Source organism: Meles meles, chromosome 3 (genome assembly GCF_922984935.1).
Source record: "Meles meles chromosome 3, mMelMel3.1 paternal haplotype, whole genome shotgun sequence".
NCBI lineage: Eukaryota > Metazoa > Chordata > Mammalia > Carnivora > Mustelidae > Meles > Meles meles.
The window spans coordinates 42,178,121-42,183,808 of NC_060068.1; the positions used below are offsets into that span (position 1 = coordinate 42,178,121).

Here is a 5,688-nt window from a genome sequence, read left to right on the forward strand (position 1 = left end):
TCTTTCTAGACCCTTTATTTGCCCTGAAACATTACAGTGAGTGCTACGTGATTTCTTCCTCATCTGAAATCTGTCTTCTGAGATTCATCCTGAGGACAGACTTTCTGCAGCATGTGCATGGGAAAGGGGGGGTGAAGGACGCTATAAAACTAGAGGGTTCATTGGCATTCAAGCTTTGTTAACTATCCTGAACCTTTCTTCCTTCCCCTTGTCTGGGAGGCATCCCTGTCCAGCATCAGAATGGCCCCCGACCTCAGATAATTCTTCTGACTCCATTTGGAGAAGCTGAGCCATGGTCTATGACCAGTTCAAATGCTCTCTCATCTTTGCAGTCGTTCCCACTTCCTCATAATAGAAGAAAGAAATACAGGATTTATTTTTTTTTTTTAGCATTTGTATTGAAAATCTGATTGTGGGACAGGGTGGTGGGGGCAGCTAGGGGGTTCGGTTTGGGGAAATTGCAGCCAAGGGGCTCCGTTGAGCAATGGCTTCCTCCCATTCAGATTCTTCTCATCTCCATCTTTCATCTTCTGTTTGATTAAATGTCAGTGTGTTCTTGGAGATAATAAGCTCCAAACGTTTCTGAAAGTGCTTTGCTTTCCTTTGATAGTTTTGATGCCCCTAGGGAATCACCACAAGGGTGAGGTCCAGGGGTTTTCAGTGTCCTTTAGAGCGACTCAGAAGAAGGCGGGTGGGGACTTCTACTTTTGTGCAAGGGTCCATTTCTTCTTCCAGAATCCCCAGCTCATGCTGCTCTTTCTGTTATTCTCCTGAGAGGAATTATATTGATACTTTTTAGAATATTGTTGTCTGATCTAATCCCATCCCTCTTCCCAAGGCAAAATGAGCAGGGTTTGGAGCTACTTGGACCATCCCAACCTAAGGCATATTAATATTTTGAAACTTCCATTAAATTATTTTCCTACCCTTAGATCATTTTCCTTGATTATTTCCAGAATATTTTTGTTGTGTTTTGTTTTAACTATTTTTTTTGCCTTTTTTTTTCTTTTGGAATCGAAGTTTTGTTTGCTGTCTCGATATTTGTTTACTCTCTTAAAATTAAATTCTGGGAAAGATAACTTTTTAAAAAATGACAAATATGAAAATCTTCATAGAAGCTCTGTTTTAAGCGTGGTTAATGGACTGAAGAGCCTAAAAGAGGGAAGGGAATATTAATATTATCTCACTGTTTCCTTCCTGTTCATTTCAGCCCTTACATCTTTAGTATGTGTTTCTTAACCTTGAATAGGAATAGTGAGAGAAAACAAGTTGACCGGTCTCAAGAAACGTCCATCACTGTGTAACCTTGACCTGATGTGAAGGGAAGCAAAAGCAGGCCTGCTATGCACCTGTTTGAGAAGTCCCATCAGCTGAAAGTCTGTTTTCCCGTTCACTGTATCTTCTGCCTAGTCATTATGTGCTCTATCAAGGTTATCAGGGTGCCCCTGAATCTCAGTGTTCTCATTATTCCCAGAGACAAAGGGACCGGACAGTGTGACTGATATACTGAATCAGAACTTGCTAGCTCCTCCGCCCTACCCCAACACACGGCACAGGTGCCCATACCCATGTGGTCATCACAGACTACGGGTTTCCCCCAGATGGGATGTTAGACATACGATGTTCACAGGTGATCTTGGTGGCTTGGCTTGCCTCACTGAGATCATTTGAGATCAAGTCCCTGTTAAGATCACAGTCTGGAAAAGATAATGGGTACTCTCGAAGAAGTTGACAGGTTTCACTGAAGGGAAGAGCTTCGGTTACTAATGAGTAGGTAGGTAGCTGCCTAGTTGGGGAAATCAGTCAGGGATGCTGGACTGGCCATGCTGCCAAGACTCCCCACTGCTCCTCATGGCTACAGGGTTCCATTGACTTCATAGGAACCTCAGAGAATGGCCAGGACTGAATGCAGTCTTTTTATTCAGCAGTGAAAGTTACACTGACTTCATCAAAGTCAAGATGTCAAGCAGATAATTGAATTAAATTGCCACAGCAGCATCTCAATGTCAGGATGTTTGGTGTATATTCAGGGAGGAAACACTTAACAACGCCACACACATACACACAAACATATACAATAGTGTACATATATGGAAGTATGTATGCATACATAAAAGAGAATCGATGTATATGTATATATGTGTGTTTGTGTTTGGAAAATTCTCTCCAGTCAACAACAGAAAGAATCCAATTCATAATCATGAAGCGTACAGTTCTTATTCTGAGAAGGTAGTCCTTATCAAAATGTATGCTGTATTTGATAAATGAGTGATAGTAGAATATAAAAATATCTAGAAATCATTGGCACAAAGGAAAAAAAAAAGAAAAATAATTTACATTAAAGAACTGGACCAGAATCACTGTTTAATAAATAGTAACTGTTACTATCCTAACAATTCCAAAACCTTGTCTTTATTAACTATTTTCTTTATAGAATACTAACTTCCAAAAAATACTTTGAGGCAATATTTGATAGAAAATATTTTTTAAGACTGTGTAACTATTTAATAAATGCTAGGAAAATTGGAAGGGGAGATGAACCATGAGAGACTATGGACTCTGAAAAACAACCTGAGGGTTTTGAAGGGGTGGGGGTGAGAGGTTGGGGGAACCAGGTGGTGGGTAATAGGGAGGGCACATATTACATAGAGCACTGGGTGTGGTGCAAAAACAATGAATACTGTTATGCTGAAAAGAAATTAAAAAAATGCTAGGAAAGGGAAGGAGAGACTTAAATTGTAAGCCACGAGGAATAAGTTAAGCTAGAAAATCCTAAACTAAGGAAATCTACAGTTGTTGAACACAAAGTTTACCTCTAAGTTTCCTAGAAATCAAAGAAAGAGAAAAACATAATGAGATGTAGCTATAATAAATAAATAACCAAGAATCATACTAGTTTCCCAGAACAGAATAGTGTTTCCCTCTCTGTGCTGTCCATCAGAAATTTATCCTGTCTTTATGTAAGTAGGATGACCTACTTGTAGTTTGTTAAAGACTTTTCCACTTTAAAACCTGTAATTATTTATATAAATCTTTCACTCTCAGAAGTGTCCTTATTTGGAAATTGTATTATGTGTTCATTTTCTACACATCAAAACACATGACTGATGTAGGTTTTATGAGACCAGAAACATACATTATCTTAGAGACTCCCATTTAAGAAACAGGAAGGACAATTACAAATACAATATTAGAAAGAAGTGAAGTAAATCACAAAAGATTAATACTTTTAAAAGTTGAGAAACTATTAATGGGCTGCCGTAAGTCAATAATTTTTTTTTCTGCATTTGTTGGCTGGATACTCTAGGAATAAACACCTCTTTTGAGGCAACAATTTTATTATAGAGGAAATAGTATGGTTGATTAAAATTTATTATTACTGAGAGTTTCCAAAAGTTTGAGCTTTGTAAGTCATTTCTAACATTACATAACTTTTTACAATTGTTTCCACATTTGGGGAAATCTTTCCATTTCTTCTATGTATGAACTCTAAGATTTTCAGAGAATTTATGTTTCAAGTTTTCTTGGGAGAACTAATTTTAAATCATCCTTTAACTGACAACATACGTCGGCCAGTATGCCTTGATATTTTGGTTGTAGTGGCATATGAGTTTTATTATTTTTGATAATGTCAGTAAATTTGTTAAATCAAAAGAGCAGAAATTTTAATTTATTCCCAATATACTTACATGATGTGTGCCTCTTCTTTTACTGGATTATTGAAAAAAATCTAAGAAAGCTCTCTTTTCCTCTTTAGGATTTATTGCTTTGGGTATGATCTGCCTGCTGTTTTCTCTGGAAGTTCTAGACTTTAGCAACAGAAAAGGTGTCAGATACACAAAGATAAAATCTGAAACATTTGGATGTATAAGATATGCAGTTTCTCACACAGACTTGCTGTATATAGGAATGCTATAGGTGTGTGTCCTACTAAGATAGGAATCCTGACAAATCTGTTTCCCCCTCCCCCATTTCCATAAAAAGAAGAAAAAAGAAAGTATGGTGGTTCTTAAAATTGCTGTTACTGCATTGTTCAGTCTGTCGTTGACAGGCAGAAAGTTCTATGTTCGCTTAGCACTGATGAGAGCAGAATCCTATAAACACTTTTACCTCGATAATAATTGGAAGTGTTTTTGAAAAAGTAGCTACGCCCCTATACACTCCCAACCTTGTTTCCTCCTTGTGACTCTTGTTCTTCCCTTGTGAGTCATGTTATGACCTCAGGCTCTGCAGCTTTGTAGCAGGACACTGAGGGAGTTGGCAGAATCCGTGCCTGGATGACTAAGACGAGCCTAATTTTCCACTCAAGTTACTGCCATCATGTTACGTAAATGCAAAATAAATGTATGGCCAGCATGAACTCCTTTGAGATACTTCACATTCTTGGAGCCATAGGAATAACCATCAGACAACAAGAGGGGAAACGTTTCACGGGAGAAAGCAGATGGCCCCAGACAGTGTTCCTAACAGGGTGTAGAGTAAAATATTTTATATTTGCAAATTTTACCAAAGTTGTTGACTTTCTGAAGCCAGTATTCATTCCCCTCCCAGGGCCTGCAAGTGAGGGGCCCTGTGGGTTGAACTTTGTTCAGTTCATGGTCAGTCTGCCTCTGCCCATGTACTACACAGGGACACCCCATGTTGCAAACCTTGGTCAATATCTAAGGCCCAGTCAAGCCTTAGGAAGGAGTTGGGTAAAACCAGCTCTACAAAGGCTTGGAATACATACAACTTTCTAGTGATCATGCAGGTATCAAATTTAGAAAATCTGAAGGACTAAATATCTAGCATATCTTTAATCATTTTGTAGTTCATGAGTGTGACGATTGGGTGTTCACAACCATTGGGTGACTTGTGTCTTCCTGAAACCTTGTTAGGATTTTGGCATGTGACTTGTCTGATGTGGAAAAAAAAAAAAGTGTAGCGTATCCACTTTAATATCAATACTCTATGCTGAATGTTTTCTTCTGAAATAATTCAAGTGAAAATAGCCAGGGAAGAGATTGTCTGTTGCCAGTCCCAATTGCTAAATCTGTGCATAGACTGTAACAAGTGCAACACCCAGACTAACTTCGTTCATATCAAAGCCTGTGGGGGTGGACCTGCTGTTTTCCAATGTGTTCTCCAGAATACCGACTTTTCTAGGTAGACGTTACCAAGATAATTTACATACCTATTAAAATAATTGTCTTCTAAAAATGGATTTGGAATTTCTTAAAATCCCTAATCATTCCCATTTTAATGATTTTTTCCCTCAAAATTACTGCAGAAAAGAAACAAAATAAAGATTTGTTCCATAAATTCTTTATATCTTAACTCAGAAATTAAAATAAAGGAGTTGAGAGGAGGCAAGACATGGCTTCAGTAATCTTTCCTTTCTTAGTTGCGACGAAGTCCTCCATGGATGAGAAGGCAGGTGAGGCCAAAAGGTTCTTTGGGACCTATGGGCAGAGAGTGAGACTGCCTCTTGAGGAACCCCGGCGGAAGCAGTCCTTCTGCTAAACTCTCTTTGGGAAGGGTGTGGAGGGGTGAGTCTCATTCTGTTTTACCGGTGAATTCTTCAGGTGTTATCAGGCCTGATTGTCAGAGTGTGGATGAGTAAATCTCAGGTTTCATTTTCTCCTGTCTTTCTAAATAACCCTTGGTTCATTTTTTTCTTTATTCTCTGTATTCTGATCAGTAGTATGT

At 38.5% G+C, this 5,688-nt stretch overlaps 1 non-coding gene across 1 annotated transcript; it reads left to right on the forward strand.

Annotated features, from left to right (window-relative positions):
- Positions 1–4,798: 4,798 nt before the first annotated feature.
- LOC123939562 lies at positions 4,799–4,903 on the forward strand. Its single transcript, XR_006817927.1, has one exon. It is a non-coding gene; the product is annotated as a small nucleolar RNA U13 (small nucleolar RNA).
- The last annotated feature ends 785 nt before the right edge of the window (positions 4,904–5,688 follow it).